The sequence below is a fragment of the Buteo buteo genome, chromosome 21, assembly GCF_964188355.1.
Source record: "Buteo buteo chromosome 21, bButBut1.hap1.1, whole genome shotgun sequence".
Lineage (NCBI taxonomy): Eukaryota > Metazoa > Chordata > Aves > Accipitriformes > Accipitridae > Buteo > Buteo buteo.
The window spans coordinates 22646435-22664423 of NC_134191.1; the positions used below are offsets into that span (position 1 = coordinate 22646435).

Consider the following 17989-nt stretch of genomic DNA (forward strand, 5'->3'; position numbering starts at 1 on the left):
TCGGGACTTGGAGAGATCCTGCCACCTTCAACATTTTCCTTGGTCTGAAGATAGTTGTTGTTGTTTTTAAAAGGAAATAATCTAGAGCAGTGAGGCAGCCAAGAAATACATTCATTTCAGATTTTAAGTAGCCGTTCTTGTATATATAATTACAGCAGTACATCCACTTTTATGACACAGTTTAAGTTTTAACAATTATTTGTTGTTTAAGTATAAAGCCCATTCTTAACAGAAATCTTACTCAGCTTTTCAGCATTGCTTGTTTAATTTTATAAAGCAATTGAGAAACTAAGGTTCCTAGCTGTGGCTATCTGCTATCTTATCAGATGTCAACAAACGGTTCCTATTTATGGGTCTTGCCACAATTTTCATCAAGTAGGTCAGACTTAATACAGTGGATGGTCTTAAATGAGAAATTTTGCTATGACTGGCCTAAAGAGCTGTAAGATCTGTGAGCTAAAGTGGGAGAAAATGTGTGGAATACATGTCAGGCTTATGTAGTACAGACAAAACTGAACCAGGAACTAAATACTGCAACAGATAGCATGCAGGTTTGCTTAGTGATTAAGAGTAGGCTGGGATTTTTAGGTTTTTGGGTTTTTAATGCCCCAAACCTTATATCTTGGTAGTTGATATCAGTCATACTTTGTGGTAGTCACAATAATCTTTGGTCCTCTGGGAGTTGGTTCAGTAATCACATCATAGCCTTGTATCCAATAATATGTCATTTCTACATGGCATAAGGGCCAGAAGGGAGAAGAAAATTTTTTTTTTTTTTTTTTTTTTTTTTTTAATCTGAATACGGCTTGGAAAGGCAGACTTTTCTTAGGAAAAAAGAAATTCAGAGAAATTTCAGATACTTGAGGCAGGAGAAAGAGAGCACAAGATGGACTTAAGAGGTTTTGGGTAAAAAGCATGGTATGTAATCATAGCCTATGAGACTAGAGGAGTTTTTTAGTTTGCTTTCAGCAGAGTCAACTCTTTCCTTCCCACTTTCTCCCTCGCTACAGTGACAGTCACTTCTCAGTAATGCAGGAGCTAGTCAGAATGGAAGTGTGAAAGTAATGAAATAAACAGATAGTCTGGAAGTCTGTGAACAGGCATAATAATGTCATAAGGAACAATGTCAGATCTCACTGAGCAAAGGTCAAATGGTTGGGTTTTACTACTCCATGAAGACGGGTTGGGAAGCTTACTTTTCCTTTGACTCAGTCTATTAATATAGTGCTCTATATTGTTTTTCAGCTGTGTACCACTCAATAGTGTCACTAAAGTATGCTAAACTGTGGCACTGTGATGATAAACTGACAAATATTAATTGAGGGCAACAGAAGCCACATACTGCAGTGATGCAAATAGTGTTGAAATTACCAGCGCCAACATAGTCAAGCAAATAAACCTAACTCAGCAAATTAGCTTGGGTACTAGAAATGCTACAGTGGGTAAGTTGATGAGCTTATTCAACTGGGCTGCATGCAGTAGCTGAGCTAGCTTTTTCAGAGACATTTTAACTGTCTTGGTGCTGGACTGCATTGTTTAGTGTAGATAAACACTTTCTGTAGCTTGTGCTTATTTGTTATGTGATACATGGAATCTTTACCACTAGCGCTCTGAATTTTCCTTGTCCGTGCTTAACCACAGTGAAGTAGTCTGAAGTGGTACCATCCTGACTTCAGACTACTCTGACCTACTTTCAATTAGCTACATTAAATAAATGTTAGAAAAGCAGAAATTATGATGATTGTAACAACTGATAATAAATGGAGGCTCTTTCTGCTTTGCACTTGAAATCCACTCTGGAGGATTAGCTGACTTTGTCCTTCAGGATTCTTTGAGGTTTATTCTGTGAAAAGCGTTTACTACATACTGGTTTGAGTTTTGGCTTACTACTATCCTGCCCCTCTTGCAATCAAACTCCACAGGTGAAGAGGGAAGTTGTTTATAGCAGAGATAGTCAGACTTCAGATGCTAAAAGCTCCCCAAGAATCTGGGTACCTAATTACCACTAAAGTGCTCATTCAAATACATGGGAATTGGTAAGGCAAATCTTTTGGATACTGCAAATTACACTCTGATTTTGAGAGAGGGAAAGGACAAGTGTTATGTAAGCTATTCTTTTTAAGTTCATAGTCAACAAAGTTCACGACCTTTGAAAACCTGAATGTTATCTGTCATAGACTACCATACTGAGCTCTGTATGGGAAAAGATTGCACTTTGAAATGTTTATAGCCATTCAACCAACTGATCCTCTAGTTCCAGAAAACATGCATTTTGAATAATGTGGAAATCTTTGTGCTATAAAGCGAGATGTGGTTTTCATGAAGAGGACTAGGTTCCAATTCCAGGTTAATCGGTTCCTGTAGATGGTTGTGGCCATTTCAGCTTTCTGAGACTCTGTTTATATTTGCTGTAAAATAGACAAGTGATCCTATATTGATTTTTAACATTTAAAGGCTGTTACATGTAACATTCTGACAGCAAGGAATTATTGCTGGTGGGAGAACTCATAGGCATTGTGCAAGATCAATATTTCCCTAATTTGTTCCAGTGTGAAAATACATGTTTTTCTAAGATCCATTCCACATGTTTGCCTAGAAATCTGCCCCTGCCTTGAAGGGTTGTCTGGGCAGTACTAAGATACTAATTGAAGTAGAATGCATCGATCCTGAGGAGCCACTGCGGTAGGATTAAGTGAAATCTTTGAAGAGAAAAGCGTGGAGTAGAACATGTAGTGTGGTGTGGCAGGAGACAAATAGATGCTAATCCAGCCTAAATAACATTGGGAGACTGGAAGCCTGCTGATGAATAACATTGCTTATCTATTATCCATAAGCAGCTGAGAATACAGATTTTCTTGATTGGCAAGAAAATATGACTGTCCCAGTTTTCAGGCTGTTTTCTCAAATAAATTAAGAGAGAGTATTATTGCATCTGTGATTGCCTGAGGGCCCTTTTCTCAGATCACCACTTGAGAAATTCTGGCACAATAATCTAATTTGGACACACTGAAGATAGGGGTCATTTTCTAATACTTGAATGCCAGAAATGTGCTCTGTAGTGTATGTATGCACTGCTTTTTCCAGTGAAGATACTCTCTGCCAGCTCAGAGTAGAGCTTAGTGACAGGCGTATTTTACAGGTTGTTAAGCTTAGGATTTCCAGATGTGCTTAAGGATCACAGCTGAAACTGAATTCTTGCTGATTTTGGAGGGTTATTGGTTTAAATATAAATTATAGATCTGACCCAAAGCAATGTTAAAACACAGAATTGAATACTACAGAACTGTTGCTGTTGGGTCACATTGGGGTTTTTTGTTTGTTTATTTCCCTTACAAACACATGTCTCATCCCCATAAGTGCTTTTATCTGTGCTGGAATTCAGGGGGCTTGAGTAATGTTAAAGAGAAATACTAAGAAATGTGATTTCTTGGGTGAATCTGAAGCAGGCTCCACTGATTGAGAAGTAGATGGCTTATTACTCCTCGTGTTCTAAGAGGGGGCTTGAGTGATTGCTGCCTTAAACCAAAAGTTAGGCTTCAGCTGGAGTTCTTGGAGTAGTCCAGCTCGGGGGGAGGTTTGGGCTGTGTTTTTATTACTGTTAATTCCATTAATAATAGAGCTGTTATCCAGGAAGAGACTAAATTCTTGAACTGGAAATATGCACAGGCTTTAAGTGCTTCAGTTGAAAGGTGCTTTTATTTACTCTGAGAATGTATTCATCAACATAGCTTGTGTTTCAGATGTCATTTTTATACATGCTTACAGTCATTAGTTTGCAAATGATGATTGAATTAGCAAATTAGATTCCTTCACCCTTGGCAAGTGCCACAAACCTTGCAATTGGAAAGCTGTAAAAGGCTGAAGGGGAGAAAAAGCAGTTTCCAAAAAAGGGAAAAAACATACCAAATTATTTGCTGCAGGCAAATAAGGTTTTGTCTGATATAATTAAATAGATATAACTGGGGGGGGGGGGGGGGGGGCTGACAGTCAAATGGTATTAAAGTGGTATCAGTATGAATGTTCAAATCCCCAAGTGTGGATCTGGAAAAATGTTTTCTTACGTGCTGTTGTTCAGGTCAGGCAGATGGAAATAAAGCTGTCAATCTTGCAGATTGGTGTAGGCTTACCCATTTTGAGAACAAGGTAAGCCATATGTGCACTCTTACCTGATATGAAAACACATTTTTCCTTTTTAAACTTCTTCTGATGAACTGTGTACCTTTAGAAAAGGGCAAGCTTAACCTTATCTTCTTCAGGGAAAAATCAGCAAAATCATATCTCCCATGTATAGTATTTTTGCTCAGGTGGCTTACTATTCAAACAAATGGCTGGGGAGCAGATAACCCTCTCCTTTGCCTCCTCGAGAAAGGTGTTCACCTTCTAAGACTTCAGCTTGGACTTTATACCGAAAAATATGCCCCTTGAGATCAAGGAAAATAGTGTCTTGTGACTGATACTAAATAATTAAATTCTGCCTTTGAATGAACAGCTGTCCTCTTAGAACATAAATGGTCGGTGGGTTGAAACTGAAGATTTAACACTTTTTGACAAGGCCTGACATAGTACTAACAAGGTTTCTCAAGCACCTCCGCTGTCTCTCAAAACAGCCTATTTGCCTGGCCCTTGTGAACAAGAAACCTGGCACTAAACTTACCCAGATGGCATATTTTATCTGGGACTTGCAGGTTTTCTACTTCTCTTGCTTGTTGGTCTGGACTCCTGTTCAGCTTAATTATGCCAGTTAAGTAGTGGGCCAGTGTGGCATCAGTGTCACTGTCAGAGGTCTTCTAGAACTGGCAAGCACTAGTTCTAGGGCATAGACTTTGAGGGGAAAATTGCCCCAGATATTGACTGTAGTTTTCAGGTTGCAGCATTAGCCTTTGGTTCCAAATTATCTTGTGTTCTCCTTGATGAGTTGGTGTTCACCAGATGGTGTCTTGTCTTTCTGTTTGATAAAAGTAGCAGGCTTTGGTTCATGACAGAAACCAACATTTGGTGTTATCTGGCTTCATGACCTTATCAGTTGGCTTTCAGTTATGAGTAATGTCAGTGTTGGTACGTGGCTATCTTCTGGTGAGTTTACGGTAAATAAATAACCCCACCCCCAAATCAATTCATTCATGAGATAGAAAACTCTTAGCCTATGTTTATACTGCAGTAAGTAGGTATTTTGTCTTATATTTGAAATGAATGACTTTGTGTGAGAGCTAGCCATTCTTAATGGTCCCAAACAAGAAGATTTATTAGTGGGTATACAGGGGATGCCCAAGGAGATTGTTCAATCTGTTTCTTTTGACCAAAGCAGCAAAGCTTTGAAGCTTCTTAGTAGCTAGAAAGCTAGAGGTAGGTAAAACCAAAATTGTAGCAATTTGTTTACAATGCACGTCCTCCATACTGGAAACCTTTGTACTACATTTCAATGTATTCAAAATAATTCTATGCTAAAACCTGTTCAGAATCATCACTGTAGCCAGAAGGTAAAAAACACTCAGGTACACTATTAGCCTCATAAATAAAATGCCACACCACACAGATATGACTGTCCTAGACCAAGGGATCCCGAATTCTTTCAGCCCAGGGCCTGCAGCTGACGTGCCAGCAAGATGCACCAGAAATGTATATGAGTAGGGGCTGCACCCAGAGCCTCAGGTTTGGTACCTTGCCAAGTCCAAATATGAGCCCCCTTGTCATGTGTAGAAGACTTGCTGCTATGAGTGTATGGAGAATATAAGAGAAGATTTGCATCTCTTAAAGGCTATTTAGTTACAGAAAGTTGAGTCTGAGATGCTGCTGAATTGTTGTTAAGGGAACTAGGACTTAGATACATAGCTACAAAATGCATTTGTGTTTTGTTCAGAGTGATGCCAACGTTTTAGAGCAGAATCTGACCCCACTGCTTGTCCTGAGACAGGCTTTCAATGTAGGCTTAAAATTATTTGGGACAGGAGTGAAACCTTGCCCTGTCGGTATTGTAATGCAATTGAGCCATCAGTTAAAGCCAACAATGACTGGTTTTCATGTATTGGCCACTTGCAAAATTCTCAAATTTATCTTGAGCTTTTTTTTTTCTTTTTCTTTTTTTTAAGTGAAATGAAAGCAAGTTGTTCCGTTTATCTCCTACCTTCAGAGTGAGTTTCCTGATTGTTTGTCCTTATCACTTCAAGCCAGAAAGTTTTATAAATTTGCTAGGCACCTCAATATTGCAGCTTCAAATTCATGATTTGGCAGGAGGGGTAAATTTCTTGTTTCCATTTAAACTGCTTTTAGTTCAGAATGAAATCCCATTTAAACTTAAAGGTTTGGATTGAAGTTTGAAGATCAAAGAAAATAGGACAGAAAGAAAACGTGGCTTTAGCTTGGAGCTGTATCTGAAAAGGGCAACCTCAGGTTCAGGGCTTTTCTTTCTTTCTCTTCCGCACCCCACTCCAAAAGGGTATGTTTCTTCTAGCTTCTCCTGCAAGAGTCTTAACTGCATTAACGTGTGCATGTGCCTGCAGTCTTTTTTTGTTTGGTTTGGTTTGCAGTATATGATAACTGCATGTAAGAATCACAAATGTAAAGTCTTTTCTTATTCAGAAAATAGGGCTATTTAAAATAAGCCATGATCTAAAATGTAGAGGCAGCACCAGAATTAGAATCATTTGGAATTAGCAGTGTTGGCAGCTGCTATTGTCAGTCGATAGGCGTGTAAAGTAGGAAACAGAGCATCTGCCATAGCTGCTCCTCTCCACCAGGCTTGGGGAAGTTCAGGCCTGTGTTATGTATGGCTGCTAAAATTGGATGAGGGTTTTTGTGGGAGTTGGGGGGATGTGGGGGGGGAATGAATTGCATTAAAGCAACACAAATTGAAGGAAGCTTAACTCGCATGAAGATGGCATACCCAGCCTCTAAAAATGTGGACCATTAGCTCTCTGTTTGTCAAAATGTATTTCTAGCCCTGAATCTGATGCACGGAGCTTTGTGGATCCTGTCTGTTGGGTTGGTCTCTAAGCTTTAGACAACATCCCACTCTGGATGTCATCCAAAGCGACTTGCCCAGTCACACAGAGAAAATCTGATCTCAGATATGCCAAGATGTCATCCTGTGAAGAGTAACTTGGCCATGGCACTTTTAGGCAGTGTTTTCAGATTTACAACAACCCCAAATATCCCCAAATTTAGAAGCTGGAGGTGGCAGGAGGAGTACATTGGATGAAGAGAAATACCCAGCTCAAAAATTATGTATTTTTGTTGCCCAAGCTCTGTTGTTTTTATTAAGCCACAGCTTTTGAAACTGTGTGGCTAAGTTTTCTTCATCATCATTTTACAGAAATTGTTTTCTTAGTCCTTTTGGCTTCATAAGGAAGCAAGAAATTGAAACATGTAATTTTTTAAGGCTAAAACAGTGTTTACAACTCTTCTTATATAAAGTTTTATTTCTCTCTTCCCCCCCTCCCCCCCAGTGGTGAAGATATGCCTTCAACCATTAAGAGTTAACAACAGCCTATTCAGATTAAATACCCATTTTAAGACAGTGTCTGGTCTAAATTTGGCCTGATTGGGTACTGGGAATTGCATGGGAAATTACAGGTTGAGGAACACTGTGCATTTAGTGAAATTCTGGGTGTTTGGATCAGATTCTGTCAATTTTGGCTTTGAAAAGCTTGGTCAGGGCATACAGCTTGCAATAGGTAGCATTGCCTTTGCTGTAGCTCCCCCCTTCAACAGTGGGCTTCTTGTAGCAGCGCAACATTGTGAGTGTTGATGCAAAACAGGAGTTGTTCACAGGTTGGTGATGAATAGTCAGTGCTTACATTAAATACGGGAAACTTCAGACTGGAATGATGCTAGTTCTGATGTATTCTGACATGTGGAGCAACATGTTTCTAACTACTCTTGCCCAGAACAATAACAACAACAACAAAAAGTTTACACAGTGACAGATGGGAGAAGCTTACAGACCTCAAACAAACCAAAATCCTGGGAGACTTGATCAGCACATACAGAAGGAAGACAGAGTGTTTGAGATCATGTTTTCACATCGTGTTTTCACCAAAGGAAATATGTAGGTCTTCAGGGACATAGTAGCTCCCAATGAATTAGGCAGTGTGCCAGTTTTCATCGGCTTCTAACAACGTTAGTAACCCCAGTGTGATTGCTGGCCCAGGACTGGCTATGGCAGATTTGGCCTGAGCTAAGGGGCACTGGCCTGGTAGACCAGTTTCATACAGTTAGTTATGCTTTCCTGTGTCCACCAGCCTGTGCAAACTGCAGATCCCTGGCCGTCTTTAAAGGAGCAGTTCGAGCAGCTCTCTAGTCTCACTAAGAGGGGTGCTGCCATGTTCCAGTCCAACTCACACAGTGACACCCGTCCAGCAACACTGCAGGGGAGCACCTCCTCCATCTCTTTTCCCTAGAGGAAGGCTACCTGCCAGCAAATGTGGCTATAGCATATCAGGGTATTCTCTTCTTTGGGAAGAGAAGTAACATGCAACTTGCCAGACTGGTAAAAATTAAATAACAAATGCTACCTCCAGTTACTTACACTGAAATTTTTTTATTTTATTTTTCTTGCATAGAGGCAGACTGTCATCTTTGCTGAAGCCTTTATGTGCCTTTATTTGCCTTCACAAGGCAAACAGTCTTTCATACCTAATCGTTTGTACGTGCTGGAAACAAAAAGAGGCTATTAGAGAGGTGTAGCAATATTATTATTGAAGGTTAGGAGACTGTCCTGGCACTCAAAGAAACTCTGCTCTAAATTCTGCACCAGCCTACTGCTTGGGCAAATTACTTTGCCTTTTTGTTGTACTTGCTGCTCCCTTTTTCTGTCCTGGCTTCCTGCATTGGTGTGTCTCCAAGGTCTCGTCTTTGTGCAGCTCTCTGAGCCAGCAGAAGCTCAATGCCTTTAAGGCAGGAAGTCAGAACTGCCCAACTCCTGCCTGCAGCAGCTCAGTGGAAGTGCTCTGGCCAAGGCAGAAACTGTTGGGGCAACTGTATTACAAATATCAAATAAGGGTGCAAAACAGCGGCCAGTGGGGGAAAAGTAGATGGGCAGGCTGTTTACCACCCTCATCTCCTCCCAAGCAAAGGGGAGAAGGGTGGATGGGAGAACAGGGTATGTAAGGGAAGCAAATAATGGGATTGGCAGTACCTGTAAGTCAGAACCGTGTTTCTGCAGTTCAAAGCAGGACAGTAAATCCACTGCTCCACTAAACTTGTATTTGGCTTGCTTCTGTGGCCAAGAGGGACCTGGTATATTGGGTTATTTCCTGGGTGTCAGCAAAGGGATACTGGAACCTGTATTAGCATCAACCAGGATGGTCACTGTCACCAGTCCTGACCTTTTTTGAACCTCTCCATGTTCCCTAGCAGTTGCATTTTCTACAATGGAAACCAGCACTGTCTCTGAGGGAAGGCCTTTGGGTTTGTACAACACAGATGCTTTTTAATACCCATTAGGGCTAAAGAATGATACCCAAGTAATATGAAGAACAATGGGCAAAACCATTTTTATACAGCAGTAACTTAGATCATTACCTTGCTCTCTAAAACTTCAGATGAATGGGAGTACAACCCATAGACAAGAGGCCAAATAGGTATGGGAATGCTGTCCTTAGCCAGACAGCTTCTGTAGAGCAAGTCTTATTGAATATCTAACTGTGATGAAGCTAGAAGTGAATGTATGGTTGCAGTAGGTGGTAATTATTATATTTTGTTGCAGTAGTCAGTCTAGGAGGTAATAATAGAAATTGATACAAAGACTTTATTGCAGTGAAATACAACAATGGAAACAAAAAGGAAAACACCATTCAATAAGGTTAGAATCACCAAAGTGTCTAAGCAAGCAGGTACACCACACTCTAAGAGCTATTTGGTTCTGTTGGAAATTGCTAGAAATCTATTCAAAGTTTGGCCCAGAATTTTTTTGATGCATAAATATAGAGTAGTAAGGGCAGACTGTGCTGTGAGCTGAGCAATAATATACTCAAATAACGTGTAACTACCCACAGTCTTGTTTAAATTACTGGGATTAATGGGGAAGTAATGTTAGTCGGTCTAAAAGCCTTGTAAGAGACTGATTATCAGTTACTCAGTTTTGATATAATTCCATGATGAGTGGAAAATGCTTCTCTCTCCTTGCATCTCCCTCCATGATCAATTGTCTATTTTAAATAAAAATGATACAGGTTCCGGATGGGAAAATCATTACAGGCTTATAAGAAAATATTGCAATTTTTGAAGCAGCCTTCAGGCAGACTCCCAAGATTGTCAAGATAATTTTGCACTTGTGGTGCAAGTGAGTTTTGCTCTATCTTTACTCTGATGTTAACAAGAAGAACAAGATTCATTGTCTTTCAAAAATAACCTTGATACAGGCTATATGGCCAGCAGTTTTCATTATTTTGCACCTTGTGTTTCTTGTTTGTTTCTCTTTTTTGCATTTTATTGCGGATTTTTCTGGATAATTACAGAATCCCTTATAATTGCAAAGGTATACCTTTGCTAGTAAGTTCTTTAAAAAGAAGTATGAAACATTTTTCTGGAAGGTTAAGTGATAAATATTTATTTAAGGATCTGACCATAATATGTCCTGATAGCTATATTGTATAAGAAACAAGCTCTTTCTGCAGGTTAGACCTTCATATCTTTTACATCAAGAGTGCATTTCACACCAGGAGACCTCTGTGCACTACAGAAGATGAACTTAAGTCTCATTAATGAACTGAAGCTGGACTTCGGGAGTAAATGCTTGTGGTTTGGGCGCAAAATTACGCAGGTATCTCAGCAGGGATCTCTGTGTGCCACAGAAACGTGAGCAGTTCTGGTGATGTTGTTTGGCTTTTGTTTTTCATCTTTGTTTCTGAAGTGCTGAATTATTTTTCTTGTATGTGAAGATTGGAAAACTGGAAAGTTGCTTTTTTTCCTTCTTGGTGGTGGTATGACTGACTTCAAGCCATAGTTATACATGCCATCCTTATTGCTGCTTTGACAACTTGTGCATCTCATGAGAGACAGATAAGTGCACACACTTTAAGGAGAGACAACACAGAATGATTTCAGGAAACTATTTTATTTATTTCCATCACATGCAGGTTCTTTTGGGTAGCTAGAGAGAAAATTTGTTCCTTTATGGGTATCTAGAACTGGGAGCAAGCAGGTAAGTTTTCATGTCGTGGCTTAGAGCCTCAAGGACTAGGTGTCAGTGTGTTTCTTCAGTATGGGTGAAATTTAACTGTAAATGTTTACAAATGAGCAAAGGAATGAAGCTCCTGCCACTTCCATCCCATTTCTCCTTCCCCCCAAACTGATGCCTTCCAGGCATGTGTTCTAGTCTGAGGTGTGAGAGATAGATATTTTAGTTGTGCTCAAGGTATTGTAAACCTACAGTTTGCATCTGTTGTGTCATCTGACTTCTTCAAGGAAGCAAGGCGTACGCAATCATTTGACAGCCTGTTGCCTGCTGCTTTGCCCCCAATAACTTCTGAACCTGTTGATCAGGGTCAGCCATATTTCACAGAGAAGAACCTAACATCTTAAAGACACCAGAGAAGTCATGTAAGAGCATGTCACTATGCATGTCCCAGCACCAAGAAAAATTCAGCAAATACCAATCATATTGGATCCCACTGCAAGATGCAAACTTGACCAATCTTTACCTGCTTAAAAGCATTCAAAACTTCTTTCTTTAGCTGTATTCCTTTAGATACCTTCTTACTGATTAGATCAAAGCCATGTTTTTCGCCAGCCCTGCCTCTTGTTATGGGAATGACTATACTTGTCAAGTCAAATAAGTAATGTGACAATATTTATTTTTTGTTGTGTTACTGTATTTAAAAAACCTCCAGTCTGAGCAGCACTTTGGGGTAACTTTTCTACGCAGAGGTGACTGTGGGGGTGGAGGAGGAATGTTGGTGTACAGGATATGTTTGTGTGCCTCTGAAATACACCATAAGTACATCTTCCTGAAGTTTGTTTCACAATTCTTTATTCAACCAAGTATTCATACTTTTTTTTCCCCAGCCAAAACAGAGTACTGTTCATAAAATAAAATCTTTGTAGTGCAGCATGTAGTTTTTAAATGCATCTCTTACGCTTTTATATACCTTCTAAAGATTTTCCAGCACATAGCTCACCTTCTCTCAGCTGACAGTGATACATCAATTTACACCACCTGCAGATGCGGCAGCTTTTGTGGATTACCATTTCATATTTAAGCATGCATAGCTTACAAAAATGTCAGCAAAGTAAATGTATGGTGTATAAATAGTTAAGAAGAAAGAGTGGAGAGATGCATAGACTGTCTATGTACGGTTCACACAACCAGATGTTCAGAGGATGTGTAATTTAGATTTCCTTCTACAAGTGCTGCTGTTGTCAATAGTGAAAGAAATGTAGCTGGCTGCACAAATTTAATCAGACAGATGCTTAGATCTATGACACTTTTACTCCTGTATATTTGATTTATTTATTTATTAAGCAGAGGGAAGATCATGTTAAACTGGAAATGTAGACTTGTATAGGGAAAAAGGAAGCTTTTAACTTGAAAATTACAAGCTGCTATGGACAAGCAACCGATTTCATTTAGATACTACATACACTCTGTGGTCTGGGCCAACTTCAGTAGTACTAAGATCCAGCTAAGGTCCTTCATTTGTTGCTATATTATCTTGGGAACACCCAATGTGCTTCACTGACTTAACATGGGAATTTGGGTGTAATCATGTGATGTTTTATTAGGCAATAAAAATATTAAGAGCCACTACTTCTTTTATGCAATCTAAACACAAGAAAGCCATTACAAAAGGGCTCATGCCATTAAATTCACCTAAAATCTAACTGTTTTTCAGATAAGGCCCTGTTGCTACCAAGCTTTTCCACAGATAGGCATTTGCACAAAACCTAAGCCCTTTGTAATTCCTTTAGGTAAAATCAAAGTGAAAATACGGACAGTGGTATTTAGAATTTGCATGTTTTCGTGGTGAAAATAAAATTGCCTGTAGTTCATCTTCTGCAATAGTTATGCTTTTCCTGCCCACGTATGTCTTGCATCTGATAGTTCTTGCTGCAGTTATTATTTTATATTGCAAAAGATCGAGTCAGCTTTAGTTTCCATTTGCTCAGCATGGTTTGCCAGAGCTCTATGAAGCACTCAGCTGGGGAATCAAATGCTGGTGCAGATGCAACTGGCATCACTGATTTTGTCACAGTGATGCTAGATTCCACATATCCATCTTAAGAAATTAAATAGGTGGACAAGCACTATGAAACACTTCTAAAAATTGTGATGGCTTTTCATGGACAGCAGAAGCTACAAGGAGGTTCAGAAAAGGTGAACCAAAAGAAAAAGGAACGTCTGTTTTGTCTCTTTGTGGGTTGGGTTTTTTGGTTGTCTTTCTGTGTGTTCCCCCTCCCCCCCGCCTTAAATTATCTGTTTCAATATGCAATTTAGCAATTGTACATAAAGGAATATTCTCCTCTCATTAAGAAACCAAAGGTGGCATGGTGGCTGGTCGGGCCAGTGAGCATTGCACAAAGTATTGAATTAAAATGAACACTTTGTGGAAGTCCACATAACTGAGCCAAATTTTCACAAGAGATCTGAAGTACCAATAGGAAAAGTTAGCAGCGACGTTCTTCGATGCATATGGATTTCTGCTATATATATGTTGTAGGACAGCATATGTGATATCACCTGGTGTGAGCTATGTATGTGCACAGTATTTTGCTTACTACTTCCAAACAGTACCCCTCTTATAAAGGAATTAATAAAACAAAGCTCTCCTTGTGGACATCTCAGAATGGAAGTCCAATGAGCTCAGCAGTCCTCTTTTAACACTTTCTACATTTCAATCCCATTTCATACGCTCCAGGACACTGCTGACTTCGGATATATATTTTGCTGTGAAACTTAGCATACGCATGGTGTTCTCTTGACTTGATTGTCCAATACAAATAGAATCGTTAGTGCAAATAACCCATGGCCACAGTGGGCTCAACTGGAGTCCCACTCAGGTAAGAGCAGTAATACCTTCAAAATCTTATGAAGCCGATGTGACATTTTATATAACAGTATTTCTTCAGCATTTCTTGAACGCAGCTGCCATAGTCTTGCCTTGTGTGGAGCCCTTGGAGCTGCTGCTCTCTGGGGAGGGAAGAACACAATGGATTGGAAAGAGGGAGTAATGAACTTTGAACATAACAGAGGTTCATCATTTAAAGGAACTGGGGTTTCCTGCTGACTGTGTGTGCTTCTGAACTGTTGTTTATTGCCTTTTGATATCACTTGTGAAAGATGATAGTAATATTGCTGTTCACTTTCATTTTATGCAGCCAGTTCTAAACTCTTCAAATCCACTTTCATGCAGACCAGGAGAGAGAAAAATGCTTTTATTAAAGTGGCACTCTCTTTGTTTCAGTTTCCCTGGTTGTGCTTATTACCTTGGCTGCTATGTGTGCTTGGCTCTCTCAAGTCATTCTTCTCTAATGTGGTGGTGATTCAGGACAACCAGATGGTATCCAAAACCTGTTTTAGAGGGCTTTCTCCTCTTGGCTGAGCAACCCTAGTAACTGAAGTCAAGGAAGCTCTATTGTGCACTGAAGAATGTGGTGGGAAGCTGATGTGCCCTTCCTAGCACACTCAGTGTTGGCATGAAGGAACAGGAGGAGCAAAGACGAAGTTATTTAAAAGATCTTTCCATCTTCTTCCCACAGAGCGTAACATTGCATAGCAAGTGTCGTACCTGCTCTGCTGGCTGACAACTACAATTTGTATTTCATTTTGCCCAAGCCAACCCACAGAGCTTACATAAGTGTATTTCTGTCCTATTCCATGTCACACCAATTTTAAATTTAAATCCCAGCGCTGTGGGATATTGCCTAATCAGATTAGAGAGCATGTACCAAATATCTTTACTGCTGTATCGCCAGTTCTTCTAGATTGTGGTACGTAAGTCATAGTTTTTTAAGTACTACTGCATATGAAGAGTGTGGATTGGAGGTTAGAGGCTACTTCTATTGCTGTAATTTATTATTTCTTAGGCGTGGGGAAAATTATTTTTCGTAGCAGGGAAAACCCCCTACTTTTAAGCCTATGGAATGAAAGCATTTTTTCATTGTCTGTCCAATGCTGATTTGCTGTATTGCCATATATGCACAAATGTCCATGAGCTGACACCACTGCCAGTAAAATCTCCAGCATGCTCTCCAAATGGAAAAATGGCATCAGCAGTGGTAGGGCAGGACAGATGCAAATTGGTCAGTTCCCACTTCTATCTTCCCAAAACGAGCCTCTGCTGAGTCTTTGGGCTTGCCACTGCCTAAGGTTGCTGAATACTTGTAGTGCATGCAACGGGGCGTTCACCGAAGGTTGTGCTGTACGATAAAGTTAAGCACATCTCCATGTGTGATTGTTCGAACTACTGCTTTCAATCTCTTTTTAATATTAAAAGCACCAGGCTGCCTGCCAAACCCCATCACCCTCAACATAGATATGTGCACTTGCTGTGGTGTCTTGTGAAGTTTCAGCCTTACACTCAGCATTACAGTAGTATTCAAACAGGTGTGGGCACCTTCCTCCAGGAGGACTCACAAAATCCCAGGTTCTTTGCTTTATTCGTTAAGATTTTCTTACTAACTCTCCAGTTTGTCTTTATCATGGACTCTTACACTGGGCTAAATTACTCACATTATTCAACAGAGGCTTTAATGTATACCCAAAAGTCTCCAGAGTCTGACAGGGCTGGAAGGGCCAGGACGGGGTCTATGCCCAGCACTCACCTGCAGAGCCTGTTTGTAGGTATGAGGGAGTGAACCCATGATCCTGTTGACTTGGTGGTTCAGTTCTGAGATTCAGCACAGATCCTCTCCTGGAGTGCCGCTCTGAAGATGAGTTTCTCCCTCATTATGAGCCAAAGGAGATATACATACATCTCTCTCTGTAGTGTTGGTTTATTGGGTTTTTTTTAATGTTGTTTTGGGTTTCTTTTTCCACCCATCCTCAACACACTCAGCATCTTCCAGTACTTGGAAGCTCCTGCTGATGATAAAGCACAGGCCAAATGTAAATTACAACAACAACAACAAAATCTAATCTAGTACAGGACCTATTTGTACAAGTACTAGAACACCCTGATGCCCCTTAACTTCGTACAGCCTGTTGGCTAAGAAACACTTTCAGTTCTGCATCTTCATCAGTAGGTGGTGCTGGCAAACTGCACATTTGTTAGGGCACTCTTGGAGCTGCCTGCACCATCGACTTACAAACTTGTAGACGAGGACGTCAAAGTTTCAACGTGATCTCAATCCAGCCTCAGAACAAGAGCCCCATTTTGCCGACATGGTGATCTGTTATTTTCTCGTGCATAAGGAAATGCATTACTTGAACTGCTCAAACTTCTGACCACAGCCAGGAATGACATGTATTGGTACACAAAAGTGGACAGGCTTGTGTTGAAATACGGAAAATTAAGTGCACAGTTTTATGAAGGGGAGATATCTGTACACAGAAGGACTTGTGAGGAGGTGAAAGTACCTAGATGGAGTTTCCCTCTTTGAGTCCCATCTTGAAGTGGAGCAGAGAGGAAGGTTACAAGTATGATCCTTGTTTCTCTCCTCCCCCCAGCACACCTACAGCTGATTCTTCTTCAGCTTCCAACTGAAAAGGTTTTTTTTTAAATTGTTGGATGTGGCCTTATAATAAGCATTATAATCATGTAGTGATCTGAAATGAGGAGTGGAAGAAAAGCACTGTTTATAATAGTGTTTATGTGGGGTTTTATGTTTAACATAATTTACAATTAGAAGTGAATGGCTAATAATCTTAATGTTCCTTTACACACATCTGTAAATAAAATTATTGTTGATCTTTACGTGACCTCATGGCGAATGTTGCCAACATTGCCATAGGTGTAGCTTCGTACTGGCAAGTGTTTCATATGTTGTAATGTCTGGTTTGAGGACTGGTGACTTGTATATGGTAAAAGAAGTTATTAAGAGGAACTAGACAATAAGTCAATCATGAACGGGCATACAGTAGACACACAATAGACACTAGCTCATTGTGGTTTTTGCAAGTGAAGTGGAGCTGTGGAAGTTTGCAGGCATCACATGCACTTCAGAGTTGACTGAAATATCCCAGGTCTTTTTTCATAATGCGTATTTGCTTCCTTGATATTTCCTTTCATTATTTAGACTTTGAAAATTTATATAGTACCAGTAATGGATTTTGAAAAGGTACAGGAATGCAGCCCCTGGTAGGAAGCAGAAACTGAGGAGTCATTATTACAGCCTGTTGTCTTACAGTGCTTTTAACTTAAGCTTAGTGAAACATTTGTCTTATATTAACAGCTAATTATAACCATGTGTAAAACTGAACATCATTACCCAGGATTAAGTCCTGTTGCTCCATCTGGTTTATTGTTTAATTCCTCTGGGAGTATTTTAGAGAAAGGTGTTTTAGATAAGTGCATGCTGTTCGTAAGTCTTTAAATTCACTATTAAAGGTGGCAAGTGCTGTTTCTTGATAGCCACAACGTCTTGTACATAAAGGTACTTGAGAATGGTGGGAATTCCTTTTACTTTTTAAAATGCAGAATGATTAAATGGAATAGTTTCATTGCCCAAGTTCTGGGCTGTTCTATGTATTATTTACTGGGCTGTGAAATAGAAACCGCATTACTGATCCATCTTTAGTGTGTGTGTGTGTATATATATATATAAAAACCTGTGCTGTGCGCTATGTAAAATACAGTGCTGCATTTTGGAATTATTTAGTTTCAGTAGACTCATAAGAGATCGGGGCGGGGCGGGGGGGATGAGTAACTGTGGCTTGAAGATTGTTTTGGGGGACTACGCTAGTTCTGACCTGCTTCCCACTGAGTCAATAAATAAAACCCCAAAGGGCAGAGCCAAGCTCTTTGATGAGACACCCGCGTTGCAAAGCTCTGTCAGCCGCGAGGTCTCCGGTCACCGTAAATTTGTAAGTTGCCTAAAGTACTGCCGAAGCAAA

The 17989-nt window shown here is 40.0% G+C and overlaps 1 protein-coding gene across 1 annotated transcript in view; it reads left to right on the top strand.

Moving 5' to 3' along the window:
• The window catches only part of SLC6A1 (solute carrier family 6 member 1), a 63395-nt gene that overhangs the window by 24252 nt on the left and 21154 nt on the right, over positions 1–17989 (top strand). The gene's annotated exons all lie outside the window — the stretch shown is intronic.